This window comes from Otolemur garnettii, unplaced genomic scaffold (assembly GCF_000181295.1).
Source record: "Otolemur garnettii isolate 467f Iridium unplaced genomic scaffold, OtoGar3 scaffold00135, whole genome shotgun sequence".
Lineage (NCBI taxonomy): Eukaryota > Metazoa > Chordata > Mammalia > Primates > Galagidae > Otolemur > Otolemur garnettii.
In genome coordinates, this window is record NW_003852530.1 from 5037300 (window position 1) to 5062367 (window position 25068).

A 25068-nucleotide genomic window follows, 5' to 3' on the forward strand; every position below is an offset into this window, starting at 1 on the left:
ATCACAGCTCACAGCAACCTCAAACTCTGGGGCTTAAATATTCTCTTGCCTCAGCCTCCCAAGTAGCTGGGACTACAGGCGCCCGCCACAATGCCTGGCTATTTTTAGAGACGGGGTCTCGCTCTTGCTCTTGAACTGGTGAGCTCAGTCACTCCACCTGCCTCAGCCTCCCAAGTACTGGGATTACAGGCGTGAGCCACCACACCCAACCCTAAATCGGTTTTTATTTATTTATGTGTTTGTTTATTTTGAGACAGAGTCTCTAGCTGTCACCCTCAGTAGAGAGCTATGGCATCATGGCTCATAGCCACCTCCAACTCTTGGGCTTAAGCAATTATCTTGCCTCAGCCTCCCAAGTAGCTGGAACTACAGGCACCCGCCATAATGCTTGGCTATTTTTTTGTTGCAGTTGTCATTGTTGTTTGGCAGGCCCAGGCTGGGTTCAAACCTGCCAGCTCTGGTATATGTGGCTGGTGCCCCAGGCACTGAGCCCCTAAGTCAGTTTTTCATAGATGCCTGTAACTCATCTCAGAATTATAAATATGAGCCTGTGTTGGAACCATCCACTGAGCTGTAGGAGCCCTGAGTGGAGAAACTCAAACAGAAGCAAACGTCCTGCAGCTCCTTCCAGAAGTATCTCGCCTGTGGGTTGTGGGATCCCTTGGTGGAAATTCCCACCCCCTGAGGGTGAGGGCACCTCTCTAGTGACCTCCACGGGCCTTTCACAAGGCTGTGGGCATCTGTTTGTAGGGTTGGACCATGAAAATCCCATGCCAGACTGAGTTCACAGCCTGGGCACCTGCTGGGCTGAGGGGACCTTCCTTGTCTCCCAGGGGCCTTTCAGTCTGTGTGGCCATCTGCCATGAGAAACTGGGTCTGGGACAAAGACATTCGATGGACTAGGTCATTTTAGAGAATTAATAGAAACACTATCCCTTGGGAGAGGAGAATCCCTCTGAAACAGACCCAGACTGGCAGGGTAAGGTATACACTCAGACCCTGTGATTAAAACACAACAGTGACTTTCAGCCAAAGGTCAAGAGGAGTGGGTATTAATGTTTGGGGGGTCTCTCTCTCTCCCCCCTTTCCCCATCTCTCTCTCTCTCACACGTGCACACACACTTGACTTACTATTTCAAGAGGTTCAGAGACCCTTACAGTCCATTACGTGCCCACCTACCTCCCTTCCCCGCTAAAGAATGAACCTCTCTAGAGATAAGTCATTTATTTTCTATATGAGCCCCCGTAACTGGCATCACGTACATGCACAATTCTTGGCTTCTCATTGTTAGGAGAACCTGTCGGTGGTGTTGAGACCCAGCTGTGGCTGTTTCATTTAATCATGTGGACGGCCAGGACCTCATCTGTGTTGTCCAGGATGTCGACAGGCTTCACATCTTACATTTTGAGGTGTCTCCTAGCCCAGAGAATTTAGTGGGGTCAGGTGGTTGGGCGTGGATAACATTCGGGGGCTGTCCATGGTCCTGAAAACAACCTCCCAGTCAGCTGAGCTGCTACCACAGGATCAGAGAGATCTGTGCCAGCCCTCAGCCTGGGTTTGGTCACCTAATTGCCAGTTTCTCTGCTTCTTAGTCTAGCTTAGACCCCAAAAGTCTGGGCTCTAGCTTTCAATCATACTCTTGAGCCCCAGATGATCCTCCCTGAATCAACTCTGCCGATAACCTCAGTCTTGCCAGCCCCTGACCCAGGTTGACTTGTGACCACAAACCTGTATTTCGTTCCAGCCAGTTGCAGGTGGATTCCCTGGGAAAGCAGACTCTGGGGCAGAGATTGTGTGCAGAAAGCTTACTGGGAATATATTATGACAGAGAAGAGTTAAAATAACTTTGGAGCAAAATATAAATGTCTTCCATTCATCCCAAATCAATGTGAATTGTTTCTGATACTGTTTTGACAGGGATGGAAAACAACTTATTATTTGTCAGACCAGTGGCCCCACACCACATATCTGAGGCCATGTAATCTTCTTTAGCAAAGATACCACACCCAACGGAGTGGTTGCAGCTCCGGCTACAATGCAATAAGAGTTTGCAATATTCTGCTAGAATACATTTGCCTTTTATGGGACTAGACTGGTGAATTCCACACTGGCTAGGTGGTGATATCTGTCCCCGTGTTCTTTAGGTGATTGATTGATTGAGAGAGAGTCTCACTCTGTGCACCAGGTTGAGTGTTGTGGCATCATAGCTCACAACTACCTCAAACCCTTAGGCTCAAGCAATTCTCCTGTCTTAGCCTCCCCAGTAGCTGGGACTACAGGTTCCTGCCAGACTACCTGCTAGTTTTTGTATTTTTAGTAAAGACAGGGTCTCACTCTTGCTCAGGCTGGCCTCCAACTCCTGAGCTCAAGCAATCGGCCTGCTTCCGCCTCCCAGAGTGCGAGGATTACAGGCATTGAGCCACGACCAAAACAAGCCACTTTAGATCTTTTAAAAGGGCCCTTATCAAGCAGAGTCCTATGGATAAAAAAAGAATGGCGCTAATCTCTGCCATACTCCAGGAAGCAATGCTGCTTTTGATTTAATATCTGAACTCAGGGGAGAGGGTCACTTTTGAGGGTTTCTACTAGACTTTCCCTACTGTGATGGTCCCCACAGGTCAGGGACATGGGGGTTTTGCCAAAGGTCATGTATTTATATATCCATGCTGATTATACCTCCAGGGCCTGGGGAGAAATGGTCACCAGGCAGGAGCCTTGAACCCGGCATGAACCAGACTTGGGCCTTTCATCACCTCCTGGTACCCTGCGTGCCCTCGTAATACCAGGGGTGCTTCAGTGATGCTTCAGGTTCCCAGCGGCCAAGTGGAGATGTCAACTTTAACAAAAATCCAGAAGTGTTTGCGTGTTTCCTTCCCCGAGCGTACACCTATCCCCGTAATTACTGTAGGTCACTTTGGGGGAAACAGGAAACTACTACGTGTACTTGTCATGATGTCAGACGCTCTTCTTCTCGGGGACCCTATCTGTCCTTTGGTCATTGAGTTCTGGATCTGAAAACTGGACAGAATATTGTGACTGTTACTGGGTCAGCCACCCTCAGCCTCCTGGTTGATATATATTCTCTATATATGGAATAGAATATATATATATTCTAATGTAGATATTGATTATCCTACTGGGTTACCACGTCCTGCTCTCTGCAGGTCAGCCCCTCTTAACTGCCACGCTGACGCCACTGCCCACCAGGTTAAGTGTGCACACTTCGGTGACAATGGCTAAGCACCACCCTGCGGTTTCTCTTATTTTATGATTCTATCGATCTGGGGGAGTCCAGGGCTATACTGGCCTTACCTACACTCCAACCTGCCCTGTGGAGGAGAGGAGGCACCAGAGAGCATCTCTCACTGGCATGTTCCGTGTAGCTTTAGAAAGCGGGGTGTCCTCTGGGCCCTCCCACAAAGCATCAGGAGTGGAAGGTTTTCCAGCCTATCCTGTGTGTCCACTGTAGCCGCATCCCCTGTGTCCGTCTGCACCGTCGGTGACAGCAGTGTGTCATCGCTGCTTTATTTACTGTGGGTCATTGCCTCTTCCGTGTTCCTGAGAACCATCCCAGGCCCTCTGGGGTCCTTGCTGTGCTGTCAAATCCTGCATCCCAGGAGAATGAGCCCCCTTCGGGTTCCTCTTCGTCCAACCTGGTGTTCTGCCTGCTCGCCCAGCCTCAGCGTCCAGTGCTGGGCATACTCGCCCGGCTCCTTCTCTGCCCCAGCACTTCCCCAGCTGGGTTCTGTTGGGTTTTTTTCTGTAGTTATTGGTCTAATGGAAAGGAGGTGCAGGCAAAGATGCCTGAAGTGTCTTCAGTTACCAGAGGGCCACTCGCCTATACTGAAGAGGGTGTTATGCGTCTGCAGCCCAGAGGGTTCAGGAAAATCTGAGCATTCAAGATTCCCACATGCGTCAACCTGCAAGTCCCCATCTCACTTCTCAGGGTCCCCTTTCCTCTCGGACATGCACCTGCCATTGCTAAAGATTCACCTTCTGTAGCTCTGCTGCTCTCGTCATTAAGTCTTAGGACCTGTCCCCTTGCTCAGAAGATGACAGTCTCTTTATAGGCTACCAAAGAGATAGTTGCCAGGCGATTTGTTCATCCCCAAATTACTATTTGCCCCATATTCTTCAACTTTCAAATACATTTTTGTGTCCCATTTCCTTCCACTGGTACACCATCCTGGCTCACCACCAGTACACTTGTTTTTTAATTTCCAACATTTTATTAGGCAATTTTTCAAACATACAGTCCAGTTGAAGGGATTATACAGTGATCACCCATGCACCTCTGCATACATTTTGTAAGTTTTTTCTTCTTCACATGTAGGGAAATTGTTCATAGGGAGGTTCCAAATTTTGTGTGCCTTGTTACAATGGCCCAAGATTCCTGCTTTTTTTTTTTGAGACAGAGTCTCACTCAGTCACTCTATGGTTGAGTGCTATAGTGTCATAATTCATAGCAACCTTAAACTCTTGGGCTCAAGCGAGCCTCTTATCTCAGCCTCCCTAGTGGCTGGGAATGCATGTGACCACCATGATGCCTGGTTAGTTTTTCTATTTTCATTAGAGACGGGGCTCACTCTTGCTCAAGCTGCTCTTGAACTCCTGAGCTCAGGCGATCCACCCACCTTGGCCTCCCAGAGTGCTGGGATAACAGGTGCAAGTCACTGCACCCGGCCCCTATAGGGTGTGTTATTAACAGAGGAGCCTTGTTCTGAGCACACCTCCACCACCAGGACACATTTTAACAGCTGCATCAGCACCTCTGGCCACTTGGCAGGGGCTGTCTTCCTGCCACCAGTTCTGGAGTGTTGGGGCCTGCAACGCCATGTCTCCAGCCCCAACCCAGGGCATCTTAGGAGCCGGGACACTAGGTCTCCGGCTCTGGCCCCCTCAGCTGTCTGGACGCTGGCCGCAGTGCCAGCTTACTTGCGGTAGGTCTCGTTCAGGTCTCAGGTGCTGAAACACCTTAGACGGCACAGTCAGTATTAGTAGGAGCGAGCATCTCAGCAGCAGTCTCAGCAGCAACCTCAGTGGGGAAGCACTGATCACACATCCTCCCAGCCAGAAGCAGAGCCAGAGGAGGAGCCCCAGCTAAGTTCTCCTGGTATTTCTCACAGGTGCCTCCTACACTGGGGTCCTGCTGGGTGTCTGGTCAGCAGGTGATTCCACCCTAACATCTTCTCTTGGCTCCTGCACTGGCTGTCAGATCCCAGGGAAGCAGACTCCAGGCTGTGTGGGAAGCGCACTGCAGGAGGGGGCAGGGCGCCTTTGAATTAGCACATGCAGGGAAGGAAGAAAGGAGGAGAGGGTCCAGGGCACAGCTGAGGTGCGATTTAGTCATCCAGTTCCACATGGAGCTCCAGGGCCAGGAAGGCAAGGCCCTGCAGAGTCGTCCTGGATTGAGGCAAGATGGCTGGGTGGTTTTACCACGCACCAACTGGCGACTGGATAAAGGCAGCCTCGGGAAAGAGGTACGACCTCAGGGGAGGGGACTTTCTCCAGCCAACAGCCCTCTCCGGAGGGACGCAGCCATGAGCTGCCCTGAGCTGCCCTGATCCCAGCCTCCCTACAGCCTTCACCTCTAACTCCCAGCCCCTGCTCACCAGCCCCTCCATCCTCCTCCATCCCACATGGGACAAGGAGTGGATGGGGCGATAGTTTTTCCAAATGACCTTGCTTATTGGAAGATCATTGAAAATTAATTGTATCTGGTGTTCTTTAATTAACTTTCCTTTTTCAGTTTTATAAAAACCTTTCTCTTCCAAGCATTGCCATTTGGTTTCTATTACACAAGCGAGATCTCTGCAAAACCGAAGTGTGTTTTTTTTTTAACATGACACTTCAGAGTGCTAAAGTATGTTCGCGTAATTTCTCAATCAGTTTAATCGAGGTGCAATTTACAAACAAGAAAACATGTGCATTGCAAATGAGTTTTGACTAATATATACCATCGCCCCAGTCAAAATACGAAACATCTCCCTTCACCCCGGAACATTCCTCCACACCCCTGCTCGACTTCCCCACCCGCGACCCCCAGGCGACCACTGACCTGATTCCATCACCAGGGATTGGCCTGCCCTGTCCTGGAATTGTATCTGTCTGAGATCTGACAGTATGTACTCCTTTGTGTCCAGCTGATTTTGCTGAGGGTAACGTTTGTGACATTCGTCTGTATCGTCTTGTATTTCTCCTTACGGAGAAGGAATATTCCACCATGTATACGCACCGTGGTCCGTTCATCCCTTCACCTGTTGGACGCGTTTGTTGAGTTTACTGTCACATCATACCTGGACACAGGCACTGCCTTCTTTAGTGACAGCCAGGCAGCCCTGAGGTGGCAGATCAGGCTCCCTGTCAACCAGGAGGCTGGATGTCACGTCACCCCAGCATCACTTAACAAAACACCCCTGGGGAACCGTGTTCTGGCCAAATAACTGGTACATTTTGTTATTTCTTCCCAGGCATTTATTTTTCCATGAGATTCCCTAGGCATTTCCTCTGGCTGTTCCTTGAGCTAGCACCCTGCCAAGCAACACAAGTTCTCCTTTTTAATTCAGGATGATGGTGACAGGGGAACAGACCTGCGGAGCCGTGGGTTTGGGCACGAGCGTGTCAAATGGACCATATATCATGACATCAGACGTTTTGAGAAAATTGCTTTTCCACCTTGAATGCCAAGTCATAAATAATTTCGGGTTGGGAAGAGCTCTAGTAAGCATGTGTTTGACTCCAGGGAACAGCCTGTAAATATTAGGAGCCACAAGAATAAAAAACAAATAAAGGGGCAGATTTGTGGGGTCACTTAGTCTGGACTTCTAGTGGGGCTATAGGTGCCCCACTCAGATCCACTTCGGCTGCGGGGCTGTGTGGTCTGCTAATAGCTCACAGCTGCACCCTCAGTCAGAGATTCAACCCCAGGGGACAGGAGCCCCCCTCCTAGAAGGTAACACCTTCCCCAAAGGTATACAAAGGTCTACAACCATTCACATGCTGGGAAAGCCATTCATTCTCTAGGGGAACAGAACATGAAGCCCTGATCTGTAGCAACTGCCAATTTCTGTGGTGTAAATATTCCTGCTGCATCCGATTCTAAGCTACCATGTGAAAATAAACAATAAATTGCTTAGGGGCGTAAACATATGCCAATACCAAAAAAACCCCAAAAAATTAAGAAGGAAAGGGAATGATGAACACAGAATTCTGTGTAGCAGTCTTCCCCGGCAAGAATGGGAGGGAAACATTCAAGAGGGAGCTTGGGTGAGATTAGCTTCGTGGGTGAGATTAGCTTGGGTGAGTTCTGCTTCTTAAACTGGGTGGTGAATACCAGGGTGTCTGTTGTTCTCCTGTTCTTTATAATGCCTGCATTGTGTGTTATATACTTTTTTTTGTATGAATGAAATGTTTCATGAACAAAAATAATTCTAAGGAAGACTTTTAAGCTTTGAGAGGTTTTCTGGGGGTGTTTTGTTTTTATTTTTGGGACTCTCACTCTATCACCTGGGTAGAGTGCTGTGGCATCATAGCTCACAGCAACCCCAAACTCCTGGAATCAAGCAATCCTCTTGCCTCAGCTTCCCAAGTAGGCAGGACTATAGGTGCCCAGCTAATTTTTCTATTTTTAGTAGAGACAGGGGTCTCGCTCTTGCTCCAGCTGGTCTTGAACTCCTGAGCTCAAGTGATCTACCCACCTCGGCTTCCCAGAGTGCTGGGATTACAGGCCTGAGCTACCATGCCAGGCCTTGAGATTGTTTTTAGTGGCACACAGGGGCATGACTTTTTGTGGAGGCAGCTTGGCAAGTCTCTTGCCCCCCACCACTTGTCCACTGGGTGTGACTACAGAATTCATGCTCCCAATGAATTCTGGTGGGGGAAGAAGGTGACCCTGTGGATGGAGAAGTCCTTGTCCCTCGGGAGCGGCAGGAGGGTCCTTGTCCCATGCTCCCTCCCAACAAGGACCTGGGAATGCTGCCCTTCCCCCTCCCAAAGCCAGGCTGTTCCCACTGTCTGATCCACACCACCTGGGACCGGAAACAATCCTGCCCTTCACCTGTTCACACGCTGAATCACCTAAGTCCTGCCAGCCTGCTTTCCTCTAGGAAGCCAGGAGCCCTGGCTAGGACCAATCCAGGAAGCTGGCATGGCTGGGGACAAAACACAGGCCAGAGGGCCCAGGTCCAGAAGGACCCTGAGAAGGGAGGGACCTTCACTGAGGAGGAGTGGCAAGGAGCTCTGGAACCCATGAAAGGAGGGTGGCCTGAAGAGGGTGGTAACAGCCTGAAGTTACAGGGGCCACTGAGGTTGTGGCAGGGTTACTCGAGCTGGGTCAGTGAGGTTGGGAGGGTGTGTGCTGGGCAGGGGCCTGTCATTTGAGTTCAGTCCCTCCACTTGCTCAGAACTAGGTGTCCTCAGCAGGGGCTGCAGGGCCACCAGTCAAGGCCAGCACTGGGACAGACTCAGTTTCCTGTTCATTCTCCTCCTGGAGCTGAGGGCCATCCTGGAGGAGAGCCCACCAGAGTTAGCACCTCCCCGTGGTCTTGGGCCAGCATCTCTGCAACCCCCCAACCCCATCCCTGAAGTCTGCCAGAGGAGACAGCCAGGCACAGTCCTCCCCAGCAGCTAGGCCCCTGTGGCCCACTTTCCCACCTGGGGTCCAGAACTATTGATTCTCTTAATTGGTTGCCCATAGGGGACCAAAGGAAAAAAATAGGCAAAGCAAAATAAAACATTCTGTTTGGTTTTCCTCAAGTGCGAACCCCTACTCACCCCCCCTCCCGCCACAAACCCCCATGGTTCTCCCATGAGGCCCCAGGCGCCAGCTGCCCACACCGAAGGGAGGGGGGAGGCCAAGGTGGGCCCTGGGGTTAGCCAGGTGACAGCACCTGTGACCCTCAGCAGCCGGCAAGTGCACCCCCTGCCAACCCTCCCCCTCCACGCTGGGGGAGAACCCGAGGATTTCATTTCGAGCTCAGATTGTTATCCAGTGCGAGGGGGTGTGATGGGGAACCTACAAGCTCCCTCTTAATAATGAATCCCATTTCCTCTACGCTTGGTTTTCCTGCAACATGCTGTCGCAGGAAATGGAAAAGATAAAAAGGCAAGTAATTAACTTGGCCAAACAGCCTTCCCAGCAGATAGATGTCAGGGGTGGTGGGGCAGGGCGCCCAGGGCCTGACCACCACACCCTTGCCTGGCCTGGCCTGGCTGCCCGGCTGCCGCAATGGGGACCCACAAGTAGGATGATTCACGGTTGGCTCAGAGTCAGGAAGCACAGAGCTCCCCTCCTGCTGTTCAATAACTGCTGACCATTTTTCTCCAATTAAGTTGAAATTGAAGGATCCTCAGACTTAGACACCCAAGTAAAATAATTAGTGCTTAAAATGTTAATTGTGCTCAGATGCGCTTTTGCCTGTGGAAGCCGTCTGCATGTGAGCCTGCACCTGGGTGGGCTCCACCTACGAGCCTCCCCGGCCAGCACCGCGCAGGCTGGGCCATCCCAAGGACCCCGGTGTGGGCAGCCCGAGACCAGGAGCCCACCCTGACTGCCCGACACCTGCCTAACAGTAATGTGTGAACTCCTGTGACCCCCGTGTACACTCAATCCCTGAGCTGGCCGGCCTGGTGTCCTCAGACACTGATGGACAATGTTTAGAACAAGGGCACAGAGTCTCTTGTGAAGTAAGAACCAGTTCAGATACACATTAATTGGCACACTGGCTCTGCCGCTCACCTGGGCGGCAGTGTGGACAGTGTGAGGTGCTCAACCTCTCCGAGAGTCTGCCCTCCTGTCTCACCAGCAGAGTAGAACATAACCTTGTTACAGCCCCAGGACAGCAGGACCTTTTTTTTTTTTGAGAAAGGGTCTCACTTTGTCACCCTGGGAAGAGTGTTTTGGCATCATAATCAAACTCTTGGGCTCAAGTAATCCTCTTGGCTCAGCCTCCCAAGTAGCTAGGACTACAGGTGCCCACCATAGTGCCGGATATGTTTAGAAACAGGGTCTCACTCTTGCTTAGGCTGGTCTGGAACTCCAGGACTCAAGCGATCCTCCCTCCTTGGCCTCCCAGAGTGCTAGGATTATAGGTATGAGAGACCTCACCCAGCCTAGTGGGACCACTTCTTAATTCATTCTTGTGGGCCAGGCCTGTGGCTCACCCCTGTAATCCCAGCACTCTGGGAGGCCAAGGCAGGAGGATTGCTTGAGCTCAGGAGTTTGAGACCAGCTAAGCAAGAGCAAGGCCCTGTCTCTAAACATATCCGGGCGTTGTGATGGGCACCTATAGGGCCAGGTACTCAGGAGGCTGAGCCAAGAAGATCACTTGAGCCTGAGAGTTTGGGTGGCTGTTAACTATGATGCCACAGCACTCTACCCAGGGGGACAGAGTCAGACTGTGTCTCCAGAAAAAAAAAAAAAATCACCCTTGTTCTTCAGCACAGAGCCTGGCACACACCAGAGTCACCTTCCCCCAATTATTCTCCAAATGAATAATTGCAGAATCAAAGGTCCCCAGCACCATTGGGGCCAGGAGGGGCTGGGCGGGGGCAGTCAGTGTGTGTTCCCTTCCTGGGCAGTGAGGGGCTCCTGCCTGGCCCTTCTGAGCCTGCCAACACTGCACCCTGCTTGCCCAGGACTTGGGGTGAGATTTGCTGCAGTGGCCACCTGAGCCCTGAGAGGAAGGAACCTGGGAGCTGCCTATGCCAGCCACTGTGCCACCAAACCCACCCCACTGGCTGGGGGTGAGCAACTTCGCTCCCGTAGGGCTTTCCTGCTGGCTGCTTTGCCCACGCGGGAGCCCTGGCTGCGTTCTCCGCGGAGATGACAAGCCTAAGAGGCTTAGGCCTTCTTTATGCTGTGCGTCCCGAAGAAATCCACTTAGACATTCCCGTTCCCTGATCCGCAACATAATAAGATTCCTTTATCTCTTATTGTCATGGGAAATATATATTAACTGATTAATATTTATGTGTTGGCCGATTAATATTAATATCTGAACCGGCTCTTACTTCACAAGCCAACTCTGTTGATGAGTGCCACAGAGCCCAGACAGCTGTCGTTTTCTTGGCGGTTCCCTGGGGAGATTCAATGGTTGAGGCTGACCCTTTCTGCCACTCCTCGTTACGGACACCGTGTCATTAGTGGTGTCTGTCAGGGCTGGCATGGAAGTGTTTAGACTCTGATTGTGGCAATTAAAATCCTTGCTATACCAGATAGCATATTTTATCATTTAAATAGCATTTTACATTCTCCTAACATATTTCCCCAGTAACATTGTTAAATTAGGTGATAAAAGGTTATTTTTTGCTTCTGAAGTTGAAATACGTTACTATTATTCCTTATCTGCCTGGAATTAGAAAGGGTTCAGAATTATATGTTCTAAAGGTTTCATTATCAAAATCTTCCAGACTTTATAAAACAAACAACATTTTTTTTTTTTTGCCCTTCTGTTAATCAAAGATGGACAAGAGCTTTGTCTCCTGACCTTGGAGATTGTTTTCTCCATCCTTCCCGGCAGCCAGGGTGTTCACCGAGGCTTGGGGGAGGGGTGAGCGGGGCCTTGACTGCCTTTACTTTGGAGCTGCCACCTCTGTCACTTGTGCTGCCACCCTGAGTGTCAGGGACGCCAGAGAAGGTCAGAGAGGCCCAAGTTTCCTGTCACTCTTGCCCACCGGGAAGACCCAGCAGGAGGCTGCACCTTCAGCCAGTGGACTGGACTACAGCTTCTCTATCTCTGCCCCGGCCTGTCTCCATCCCAGCTGTGCACACAGTCAGCCCCAGCTTTTTTTTTTTTTTTTTGAGACAGGAGCCTCAAGCTGTCCCCCTGGGTAGAGTGCCGTGGCATTATAGCTCACAGCAACCTCCAACTCCTGGGCTCAAGCCAGTCTCCTGCCTCCGCCTCCCAAGTAGCTGGGACCACAGGTGCTCGCCACAACGCCCGGCTATTTTTTGGTTGCAGCCGTCATTGTTGTTTGGCGGGTCCGGGCTGGGGATTCAAACCCGCCACCCTAGGTGTACGTGGCTGGCGCCTTAGCCGGTTGAGCTATAGGCGCCGAGCCTCAGCCCCAGCTTTTGCTAGGCCTTCATCTCAAATCTGTCCCTGCGGTCAGATACCCCCAGCTGTCCATCACCTTCCCACTAACCACCCCCACTCCTTTTCCACCCACCTTTTACCCATTATCCATCCACCATCTATCCCCCGCCCACCTGCTGTCCTCTGCACCCTCCCCCCACCATCCCACCTGCCATCAATAGGGCCCAGGCGCACCTGCCCCTCATGGGTGGCCCATCACATCTGACAGGGAGGACACCCCCATGCAGCACAGGAGCTGCTCCCCACTTTCATGCCACGTCTACACCTCCCAGTTAAACAAGCTAAGAGCTGAGCTAGCAGAAACTGTCCCAGGTGCTCTGTGGGGCAGCCCCTCGAGTGTTTGCTCACCCTGCTTGCTGTCTCCAGTCGCTGTTGGGGACAAAGGTGACAATGTTTCTGACAAGACCAGCTAAGGACACAGCTGGCCAGGCAGGGCCGCGGCTTTCTACCATTTCGGAAGCAAACCTTGATGCTGAATTCAGTTTCTCTGAGGTCTTGCTGTGCAGGCCAAGGTCTTGGCAGGCAGGGGTCACTTTCTCCCCATCATCTGAGTGAGGTGTGCAGGCCCAGGGGGTACCTGTCTGTGGCCTGGTCATCACTCTTCCCCAGAGCTCAGCCCTGGAGGGCTCCTAACCTGGCCCTCCTCGGGTCTCTCACTCACGGAGGCAGCAAGGCAGGAGCTGAAAGCCGAAAATGACATTCTCAAGACTCCCACCACTGACACACCTCCCTTGGAGCTTGGGTTGGTCCCTTCCTACTGATTTCCAGATTTCCCAAATCCCTGCCGTGGCCAACCACAGATTCTCAAAAAAAAAAAAACCCTCAGGTATTTGAAGCCTTCCACCACCCTGCAGATGCTCCCCGGCACCTGACACCGGCACCTGACACCGCCAGCCCTGTGCTCACCCCGCCCTGCTCCCACTGTGACACGGCCCCTCAGTCATAATGAACTCCCAGACAAACAGAAAACACGGCAGTCGCCACCGTCGTAAGCATCCCCAGCGTGATTTATTGCCGTCATCACAATATTTTGTTTGGAGGTGTAAACCTCCAGACATAAATCAAGTCATTAGAAGGAGTGACGTTTAATCCTGCAGAAGATGCTGCGGTGGGCCAAGCAGCTCTCACCAACTAGCGAATCATTAATTCTAGAGAAGATTCCCCCTCCCCACGCCTGTGGGCAGCTTTTCACCACCACCACTCATAGGTGTGAAAGGCTGAAGGCACAAGCCAGGCTGCTTTTGTTTCCTGAAATAGCACCCTTCACACCTGTAAAGCCTGCCCGTTCTGGAAATGCACATAGCAGCAGGGGTGGGGAGGGGTCCTCTGTGCCTGCAGTTGGCTCTCTTTGTCCTGAGAGCAGCCACGCTAGCTGGACTTCAAAGGAAGCAGGAAAGCAGCTCAGGACATCTTCTTCCCTTTACGGTCACCCCAGCCACCAGATGCACAGCCGTTACACACAGGAGCCCGTTCCATTTGCAAAGCCCATCGTGACAAATTTCCAGGGCCTTGCTACAAATGTGCCAACTAAGAAGGGACCTGCCCAGCCTGGAAAGGAGATTCTGGGACTTCGAGTGGTGTCTCCCAGGAACTCGGCAGCCCTCTACCCCCACCCAGGCAAACCCTGGCATCAAATTCCCTGCGAACGGTGTCTCTCACAGAGAGGGAGACGCCCCCAAAATGCGGAAGAAGGGAGAAGATGGGGGTGGGACAGGATCTTCTTGGCCTTCAGATATTTTGGCAGATTTTAAGCACACATGACAATTTTGAAAATTCTGGATATTTCTAGTTCTTAGAGTTAACAAGGGTGGCACCGAGCAGAGGTGCAGACACGTTTCAAGGATGCAGGACTGGGTGGTGTGGTTGTTCCTGTGCTGCCTCCTGGACTGAGGTGCATGGCCCAGAGCAGGCTAATGGGCGTTGTTTCCAGCTGAGCGCTTCTCCCCACAGGTGCTACTCATGTCTGCCTCTGGCTCTGGGTAACCCGGGCGGGTCTGGGCCCTTCCATGCCCCAGGCCTCCCTTCAGCGCAGAGTCCAGGCAGTGTCTCAGGGGGGCTTCTCCCAGGCATTCTTCAACCTCACCTCTCACACCCCCGACTCACCAAACCCTCCTGCCTGGTGGGTCTACAAAAATCTACCTTCGCCTACCGCCCACCCCCAGTCCTCCCACCTAAGTCCAGGCCTCACCACTACTCACCTGCACGGCAACGTAATGATCCTAATCCGTGTTCCCACTTCCTTTGGGGTCTCAGTCTTCTCAGTTGCCTCCAGAATGACGCAGAACATGTAGACCTCGGGGCCCCTTCGCACCCCCACTGTCCTCAGCCCTGCAGTCAGGGCCCCAGCATGGAGGCTGTGCAGGCAGTGAGGTGCAGAGGCCTGTGGTCTAGATGTGAGAGTGTGATGTGGCACGGCTGTGATGGGTGATGGGAGGACAGGCTGTCAGCTCAGCACCTGTAACACAGTAGTTATGGTGCCAGCCACATACAGAGAGGCTGGCAGGTTCGAGCCCAGCCTCGGCCAGCTAAACAACAATGACAACTGCCACCAAATATAGCCAGGCATTGTAGTGGGTGCCAGAAGTCCTACTTGGGAGGCTGAGTGAAGCAAAGAGAATCACTTAAACCCAAGTGTTTGAGGTTACTGTGAGCTGTGATGCCACGGCACTCTACCAAGGGTGACATAGTGAGACTCTGTCTCAAAAAAAAAAAAAAGAGGACAGGCTGTCTGTGCCCCCTTGATGGCCTGTGGTTGCCCTGCGTCCACATGGCCCTGTGGGTTCTGCTGCCTATGGGGTGTGGGCCAAGCTGGGCAGAGGGAACAGAAGTGGGCCCTCAGCTAGGTGTGCAGGGCAGGTGGTGTCCCCACAGCCAGCCACCGCTGAGCCCAGGACTGACGTCAGTATTCAGGGAGTCTCACTCCTTAGAGAAGCTGGTCTATTCCTCAGGCCGGAGGCATCCTGAACAGCTCTTACCCTCACCCTTGGCTGAACCTGATTTTGAGGTCAAGGCCCTGCCCTGGGAGATTTACCTCTACTCTCAAATGCAGACTTCAGCCATCCCCACCCTCCGCAGGGAATAGCTGGGCTGCTGCCAGCACCACCGGCCAGCACTGCAGGCAGCCCCTGGCCTTGCCTTTGAGCTGCCAGAGGCTCTGTTCTGTTTGGGGGCACACTGCATGACCCCTCAAATGTACCTGCTCCTGGGTGTTCCCTGAGATGCTGGAGAAGACACTGGACATAGGGGGCGGGGGGCAGGGGGCCGTGTCTGGAGCTGCAGCTGCCCATCCACGGTGCTCGAGTTGGGCCACCACCTAGACTCAGGGACTCCGTGGGGTACGATCACTGGACAGCACTGACCCCCAGTGCACAGCCATCTGGGAAGCTCTTCCAAAGATCAAGAGCATCCCTTCCTGAGCCCCGGCCTCACCCCCAGCAGCCTTTATTAGCCTAGTTTGCAGAAGCCCAGTCTCCACAGGGGGCCTGTAGCGCCTGGGGGTGGGGGGAGCAGAGCAGCCTGCAGTGGGGGGCACTTCAAAGGAGCACCAGCCAGGACACTCACTTCTGTGGCTCTTCAGGGTATGGCAGGCAACAGCTGTGTGGGTCTGACTGCCCCAGGCCAGCTCAGTAATTGATGCTGCAGCCGGAACCACACCCCCCCCCCCGCCCCCCAGGCCGCTGGAGCTGGGCTGATCATTATCTTGCAGTCAGACCACTCTAGTAATGAGGCTGCCCCACTGGCTGCCCCCTGTGGCCCGACTCCACTCCAGTGAACAAGGACTGCACTGTCCATGTTTGTCCCTGGGCGCCTGTGTCAGGGCTGGCTGGTGGGTGGGGTGGTCACTTTTCCAGGCAAAGGAGCAGCCTCTGCATGGAGCCGCCCCAGCCTCAGGCTTTAGTCTGACTCACTTCTATTTCCTGATACCCCCACAGCAGGATTCACCATTATTTAGAACAAATTAGGCTGTGTCCTGCAGAGCTGATGGGAGAGTGGTCACTAGGCACCCTGTCAGCCAAATTAGAGAGGTCGTTGACTTCCATGCAGTGAGACCCCCAGGCACGGTGCCACGAGGCTGCAAGGCTCCTCCAGGGCCAGAGGAAGAATGGGGCTGGGGCCACCTCCACCCTGCCTCCCCTCTGAGAAGTACTGGTCCCTTGCTTTCCCCCGCCCAGGAGAGCTGTGGTGGTGAACAGGCGTCCCTGGCACTCAGACAGGCAAGCCAGGCCCTACTCATACCCCCACCCCAGAGCCTCGGTGTACACCCTGGCTGCTGGGAAGGATGTTGAAACAATCTCTAAGGTCAGGAGGCAAAGCTCTTGTCCATCTTTGATTAATAGACGGGCAAAAAAAAATGTGTGCTCACTGCTCTGCCCAGCCACCTGTCATCACTAGTCCCTCTCCTCCAGCTGCCCTTGGGACATCTGCACCTGGGAGGCTGAATGGGAACCACCCTCCTTGGTAGGAAACAGCCCCCACATTCGCCCGCTGCTCAGACCAGAAACCAGAGTTTCCCTCTGTACCCAGCTAGTCTCCAGGGGGTCCTACTTCTGTGGCATTAAGCTGGAGCCCCAGGAGGGCTCAACTGCACGGTCACACTAGGAGCTTCAAATTTGCTGCCATGCAGGAGTCATCAGACCATGGAAATCAGAAAACACTACAAATCAGGCTCCCCCCCCCATCCATCCCACTCCCCGGAGAACCTGTTGTTAGCCTTTTCCCAGGACACACCGTGCTGATGTCTCTCCTGGAGTATCCTCGGCATTCTCCGCTTTCTCTCACGATCAGCTCAGCTCAGGTGTCACCAGCCTGGACTGTCATCCCCTGACCAACTTCTCTGCTCTATCTTTGCTTCTTCATCCTGAAGGTACTTACATTCAAAATAATTCCACAGCTTCCAGCCCTTTTAAGCTCACCTGGGCCTCGGGACATAGGGCTGTAAGGGCCCTTGTCCCTGGCCTGCCAGCCCCAGTGGTCTTGACACCCGTCATCCCACAAGCCTCACTCTCATATGCAGGACCACGGAGCTCTGAGACCAGAAATGCCCTCATCACCTTTGGGAGATGTCAGCTGGTGCCCTGGGCTGCTGACACCTGTGACACACTGCCTGCATAGTCCTGATTATGGCCGTCACACATGGAATTGCCATCCAGACTTCAGTTCCGGTTTAGACTGTAAGCTCCATGAAGGCAGGGCCGTGACTGACGCACCCAGCCCTGGCTGGGGCTCTATCACTGGTGCCTCAGACACTGCCTGGCTCCTACAGGTGCTCAGTCAGTGTTGAGTGGAAGGACAAACAGCACTGGACAGTGAGACGGCTCTGCCGTTGTGTGCTGCCGGGTAGAGGCGGCTGAGTGATCTCACTGCCAGCGTCCTACAGGAAACAGAACTGGGGAATGCCCAGGCCACCCTGAGGGTACCAACTCGTGCCACCAAATGTGATCCTTCTCATCTGCAGCACCATTCACCAGCTCCTGAAGGAGGGAAAAGGTATGGCCTGCTCTAAACCATGTGCGGCAGACTCCCAGAAACCACACAGGGACGTGAATACACACACTCCCCACCCGGGCACGCCACATCACACCACGCACAGCCGGAAGCATGACCCGGGCCACACAGATGTGAGCTGTGATGCAGCCCCCCACATGCGTGGTGTAACAGATCATAAAACATCCAAATCCGCCCCATGCAACATGCATTCCCCCAATGAAGGACGCAATGCGGTGAGTGCATGCGGGTGCTGGGGCCACACACACCCACTGAACACTGGGGGAGTCACTGCAGGCTCTAACAGAGGAACTCTGTGAAGCAAGAAGTGAGGACTCCCCCCCCCACAGACGGGGGGGGGCACAAGAGTGGGGCACTCAGGGGTCCCCTCCCCCGCAGACTGATGGACACAGGAGTGGAGGCAGAGGGAGGGGGGACAGCTGGTGGGTTCGAAGACCAGACCGGCTAACCGGCTGGCTGGTTGACTGACAGGCAGCCCCGTGATGCTTGACTCTGACAGCTCCGAGGGAATTCACAGCCGAGGCTGAGCTGACAGGGAGCTACGGGGCGGTGAATCCTGGTTCCTAATCACGGAGGCTAGGGAACAGAATCATTAAACAAAACAAGCAGCGGTCAGAGCCGTCAGGTGCGCATCTGCCCAAAACAGGAAGATCCCCGCTCCCCACCCTGGCAGAGTGTCTCAGAGTCCCGCGCTGGGTGCTGGAGCTGAGCTCTGGGAAACTCAGCTGCTACAAAGAAAACCAAGTAAGGGGCGGCCAGGAGCTGACAGCTTCCAGCCAGCAGCCTCTCACCGTGCCCAGGGCTGTGCCTCATTTGTGGACTTGCAAGATGCATATTTTTAGCTTTTTACAGATGAAACAACCTCAGCAAGGTCGAGGACTTTGTCCAAGGTCACACAGCGGTGCACATATACTTTCTCTCTTTCTTCTCCTTTGTTGCTATGCTGACCCCTCATTAAAGGCTGTCGCTCAGAGGGGACTCCCCAGGTGAGGGGGAGTTAGCCCCTTCTCTGGTCTGAGCCAAAGGTCAGGGATCCCCGTATGACCCCACTATGACCAATTCAGTTGTATCCAAGCAGAGGAAGACGTGCACCCTGGAGCCCGAGGGGGGAGGGGGGAGGGGGCTGCAGGGGCCTCATGCTGCCTTGCCCAGAAGTGTCTGACCACCACCTTGCCTCAGGCCACACTCTGGCCACAGAGCCACCTTCAGGGCCCCGGAGCAGCTGGCACCTATGTCTGGGGCAGCCCCAATACCTGGATCCCCATCTGCCTGTCCTGGGCTCTGCGACTGCAGGAGTGAGTGTGGCTGCAACAGAGGCTGGGTTCCAGGCTACCCCCTGGGGACCCAGCCAGGAATTTAATAAGTTGAATCCTCTTGTACACACAGTGAGAATTTCAGGCTTTCCTCTGAATTCTGTGCCTTGAGTCCAGGCTGCCTTCTAATTGCTGAGTGTGTTAAAACTTCCGTTTTGCATCTCATCTGCATATTAACAACCTACCCCAGATGGTGGTAGCAGTTCGCAGTGAGGCAGAGGCCCTGGGGGGGCAGTTTGTCCTTCACCCAGGGGGCCAGCGGACACCTCACAAGGGCAGAGCCTGAGCTGGTAGAAGGAGAACCAGAGGAGATGTATCCCAGTCCCAGAGCAAAAATGTGTTCCCTCACAGCTCTGAAGGCTCCATGTCTGGTGGGAGCTGCACTTCAGGGCCACCCAGCTGGGCCTGGAGCTGGACAGATCTCCGGGCTGGGGCCACTCCTGTGTGTATCTATTGCCACCTTGACATGGGCTGGAATTCTACAAGGTGAAGGCCCACACCCATTCCCACCTCCGAGGCCAGCTCTCAGCCTTTCCACAAGCATTTATTGAGCTCCTGTGTGCGGGGCACTGTGCCAGGCTGACACAAGACCATCAAGACCTAATGTGGTCCTTCTCTACTCATCAGGAGAGGCAACCCAGAAGGTGAACCAGTTTTCACCTCCCTTAGGCTGTCCCGAACCTGCCTTCAGGACACTCCTAAAGCCCCCTGAAATCATATTCACCCCTATTCTGGTTTGCATTGTGTACCCTCGGGGGAAAAAAGTAATACTGACATCAAAAGTCTATGTACCTGTAACTGAGACCTTAAAGAGTCTTTCCAGATGGACTCAAATTAAGATGAGGAAGAGTGAGCGCTCCCTCAGGACAACAGGGGTCTTTGTAAGAACAGGCAAACATGCAAGTAGCTGGTGAACACAGAGGCAGAGACTGGATTCCCCTTCTTTCAAGCCCAGTGATGCCTGGGGCTGCCAGAAGCTGGACGAGGCAAGGAAGGGTCCTTCCGAGAGGCCTCAGAGGGAGCCTGGCCCTGCTGACACCTTCATTGCAGACAGCCACCTCAAAGCTGTGAGCGGGCACCTTTTTGTTCTTTAAGATGCCCAGTTTGGGAGACTTTGTTGTGGCAGCCACAGGAAACGAATGTACCTCCCGTGATGGTGAATCGTATGTATCAACTTGGCCGGGCGATGGTGTCCAGCTGTCCAGCCAAACAACAGTCTAGATGTTGTCATGAAGACATTGAGAGGGTGGGTGGGCCTCATCCAATCAGTTCAAGGCTTTAATGAAAAGACCAAGTTTCCCCCAAGAAGAGGGCATTGTGCTCAGAGACAGCCTTCCAGCTCAGACTGCAACATCAGTCCTTCCCCGGGCAGATTTTAGATTGCCGGCCCCCATAATTGTGAGAGCCAACCCCTTAAAATAAATCTCTCTCTCCTCTCTCTCTCATCTCTCCTCTGCCTCTCCCCCTACCCACCCCTCCATATATATCTCCTGTTGGTTCTATTTCTCTTGAACATGTCCTAATTCAGAAACCTCCCCTACTTCCCTTGGGACGGAGCCTGGCAGTTCCCTCGGGGTTTTCTCCGCTGGCCCCAGTGGGCAGCTCACTCACCTGGCCGCCTTCTCCCCCACCAGCACTGCACTGAGGCAGGCCACCTGTGGCTTGGCACTGACTGGCGTGTAGGGCTGTAACTGGAGGCCCTTCTCGTGCACACATTAGGTCTGCCTCTTTCTGACTGGGAGGCGGAACCTGCATCCTTCTGCTGCTTGGGACAGCAGTGCTTGACCCCACCTGATGCCTCTGTAGGGAGTCCACAGGCAAGAAGATTGCTTGAGCCCAAGAACTTAAAGTTGCTATGAGCAGTAATGCCATGGCACTCTAGTCGGGGTGCCAGAGTGAGACTCAGTCTCAAAAGGAAAAAAAAAAAAGATGCAGTCGGGGCCACACCCTTGGAGCTCCCTGGCCAGCTGGGCAGCGTAAGTGAGTATATATCACTGATGGATGTGGGATGACCACACGGCTCAGCCACCACGAAGGCCCAGCAGGTACAAAGGTGGCCAAGGACACAACTCCATCAGGAAACCCGAGAGCTCTAAGGACCACAAGTCAAACTCCACACAAGACAGGCACTTGGGACTGGCACACACCCCATGGCCTCTCCTGGCCCCCATAGTTCTCCAGTGCCTGTCCCTCTGGATTTGACTCTTTCAGGGTAGCACTGTCTCCCCCAGCTGCAGTGTTCAGAGTGACAGGACCCTCTCACCTGTGCCCATCAGGGCCAGGGCTGGGACTGTAGCAGCCAGATAAGCTGTCACCTTCCTAGGCATGAGTGACCTGGAGCTGAGAAGGTCAGGGACTCATGAGGCAGTTACACCCCTACCCACGTCCATGTGGCCTGTCTAAAGGGCCTGACCAGCTTGGCGCCCATAGCACAGTGGTTACGGCACCAGCCACATGCACCAAGGCTGGCAAGTTTGAGCCTGCCAAACAACAATGATAACTACAACAAAAAACAACTGGGCATTGTGGCAGGCCCCTGTAGTCCCAGCTACTTGGGAGGCTGAGGCAAGAGAATCGCCTAAGCCCAAAAGTTTGAGGTTGCTGTGACTTATAATGCCATGGCACTCTACCGACGGTGACGTAATGAGATGCTGTCTCAAATAGATAAATTAAATTAAGGGCCTGATGGAAAGGCTGTCCCAAATCGCTACCCCAAGTGGGTCCTGGGCATCAGTGACAGCTGGCCAGTCTCTCTCCTGTGCCTCTGGAGAGGAGTGAACTGCCCACACACTGGCCCCTCCCCAGGCCACACAGCCTGATTACTATGAAACTGGCCTTGCACACTCTCATCAGCCTTTGTCAGTAACCAGAAAGCTTTTCAGCCAAATGCCAAGAAGAAAACCTTCAGCCAATGAAGAGTTCACACCGCAGAGCGTGTCTGGCAGTCCCAATAACTCACGCCTCGTTCCCTCTCCCCGATGCTCACGCTTATCGTAGCACATGTGTTTCAGCCTCTCTGCGAATGTCATCTGTCCAGAAAGAGAAAGTGGTTGTTTATTTCTTACTGTGCGGGGGGATGGAGCTGTCTTACAGACTGTTAACGCAACGTGGAGAGGAGGGGAGGGGACGGGTAACTCAGATACTGAAACAGAATGTGAGTGGCTGGCCTTGGAGTCTCCTGTTGTGGGGGTGGGGAGGTGTGCTTGGCAGCACGGTAGCATTGGGTGGGAGAGGAGGCTGGGCGCTGAGACTCATGTTGCTAAGCAAGGTCACTGATTTTATCTAGATGAACCATTTACTGAGGAGCCTGGGAGTGCCTGATGGTGGTTATACTGAGGCCAAAGCCCCCAACCCCCCATAAGCCTGGCCATAGCACTGGTGCTAGGGACTGGGGGGGACTTCCTCCTGGGCCCTTAGTTGCCCCTCCCTATGGCTGCCCAGGGTCCTGAAGTGCAGCCCACCCGGGGATGAGCAGACCCCAGCCCCAGGAGACCCAAGGGTCCCCACTTTCCCTTGCCCACCTCTGGGATGGACTTTGTTTCTGGCATTATCCAAGCAGTGCAAGGAAGGGGAGCTGTCTCCATGGACAAAGTAGGGATACTGGACTCTTGGCAAGGGGGACAGCCCTTTATTTGTCCTTCATTACCTCTCTTTATTCAAAAATGGCCTCATGGGGTTGGGGTTATTCTGTGTCCAATAAGCTGCCTGAGATTAAGGGTCAGGAACATACAGCCTGCACCAAGCCCACAGGCTCCACATAAGATGTGCTGCTGTGATCCATTACTGGATCTCTTACTGTCCACAAAACAGTTTTTCCTTCAAAGGGGGCGATCCCAGCCAGGCTGGCCAAGCCCTGTCCAGCAGCAACTTTTCTTGTAGTCCAAGGGCTCTAGCCTGGCCGGCCTTAGACAGGCCGACCTGGGGGACTACTTTAGGCTCAGAGTCTAGAGTCCAAGAGTCAGAGCCCCCTCTGTCCAGTCTGTAGACCCACAGCCCACCGCCTGCCCAGTGTGTGGGAGCAGTGCCACTGCGAGGTCACAGCCTCAGGGACTGCAGCCTCCCCCACGAGCACATGCTCTTCCGACCTCACTGTCCAACAGGTGCTTTCTGGAAGTGGCCCCTCAGCCCGGCTCTGGGTCGAAGCTGGCACGACTCATTTGCTCCAGAAAAGGGATATAAATAAGCACCATCACACCTTGACGAGTTGACAGGAGTGACAAGCAGAGTAAATTCCTGTATCTGAGACTGAGGAGGAGAGGTGATTTAGCAGAGCCAGCTGCCATCGCCAGAAGAAAATAATTAAGGAGACCGGGCCATGCAGAGGGGAACCGAGTGGTCCGGCGGGTCCCTTCTGGTGAAGGGATCTGTCATCGTTGGCAGAGGGAGAGAATCCCCTACAAGCCAGAGGGAAATGAGGTGGCCGTGGTGCAGACGGGTGAGGACGAGGAGGGGGTGGCTACAAAGAGGGAAGTAAGTAGGCCCAGGACCGAGAGGGGGCTCTGCGAGGGGCTTGATTCTAAAAGGCTCCTCTCAAGCCCACCATCCACTGTCCACACCCCGTACCACAGGGGAGATTACTGGATTCGGAGGTGTGCGAGAGAAATGAAACCAACAGGAGATATATATGGAGGGATGCAGCCGGCGCTATGCACAGCTCCCCTCAGCCTTCAAGGAGGAGTCTAGAGGCCTGTTTCAGAGCTCCTCCACCTGTGCACACACACATAAGCTTGAGAATACCCAGGAAGGTGGGGACGCTCTGCCCTTTGCTCAGGAAAGGATGAACCTTTGTTCTCAGCCCAGAGGGAGGAGTGCACAAAAGGGCTGGTGTGTTCAAGTTCTGTCTTGGTCTCTACCTCTTTTGGGACTTGAGGAAGGTTCCAGCAAGCTCAGGGAATTGAGGCTTATCAGCCCAGGAGTGACCATGCGTCCCCCTCCTCCCTTGCTAATGGATGAAGGAGACTATGGAGGCACAGCCTCGAACTGTCAGGTCACAGCACTGGCTGACCCTATAAAAATGGGCCCCAGAGAGAAATCTGCAGGGTCAGGGAAGACTTATGTCCCCTCACCATCTGGGCTTCCAGCCACTGAATCTCTGTCAAGTACACAGATATGGAAGGCCACTAGTACCACCCCCTTCCCCAGGAAGCAGCTGGGACTTGGTCTAGTGTGGTTGGACGCAGTGCCCCAATGTGCCAGCTGGAGGTTCTAGCTTTGCTTGTCTAAGGGCTGGCTGGTTCTGATGACTTGTTTTTGGCAAAGCCTCAGAGCAAAAATGTCCACCCAGTTGGCATAGGAGGAGAAAGAGCCACTGACACCTCAGTGGCCGGGCAGGGAATGGGGAAGGATGCCCGGACTTCTAAATAAATTCCCTCAGCGGGAACTGTCCATGTTCTTACAGGTCCTTCTCCCAAAACAGACCAAATAGAGTGTGAAGCAGAATCCTCTCCTCGGGCCAAAGGTTTGCCTGCCCAGAACTTGTAATCCTGGGTGACCTTGGCTCAGCCCAGGTGAGCGTCTGCCCTGGTGGGCAGAGGGGGCCACTCTGGAGCCTGGCCAATGGTGCATTGATCCCCAGCTTCCCTGAGTTGGCAGTTAGTGCTTATGGGAAAGTCACGACCTGGCTCAGCCTTTTGGAGACCATGGTGAGCCAGACATGGGCAGCTAGAAGGCCAAAATCACAAGGCAAGTGCCCAGGGTAGGGAATGCCATCCCCCAGTCTGTGTGTGCAAAGGTGTGTGAATGTGTTATTTTTGAGTACAGAGCACCCAAGGCATGGCTGATAGGGTGTGGAAGACGGGTAGAGCTTTCTGAATGGTCCTTTCCCTATAACTTAGTGTGGTGAGGTGGCAGGTAGCCCGTGAGACCCCTGGGCACACCTGGGCAGGTTGCCTGCCCAGACCTTGCAGTCTCTATCAGGGGGTGTGATACAGAGGAGTGAGTGTCAGCTGGGAGCAGTGGGGCAGCATCATTGCTACACCCCCATTTTCTGAGAGGCAGAGGATGGAGGAGCTCCAAGAACGAGCCGTCTCCCCACCCCCACCCCTACGGCCAGAACTGCCTTTGCCCAGAGCTGGCCCCAGGCTCCCTGCAGCCTGGGAATCCACAGCCAAGAGTCCATAACAGGCCCCTGGGAGCCACGTGGTACTTCACGCCT

General features: G+C 53.6%; 1 protein-coding gene and 1 pseudogene across 1 annotated transcript in view; one reads left to right on the forward strand and one right to left on the reverse strand.

The window, feature by feature from the left end:
• Positions 1-25068, forward strand: part of CHST8 (carbohydrate sulfotransferase 8) — a 68806-nt gene that overhangs the window by 41709 nt on the left and 2029 nt on the right. The window lies entirely within an intron of this gene.
• On the reverse strand, positions 4327-4414 carry LOC111727985 (annotated as a pseudogene).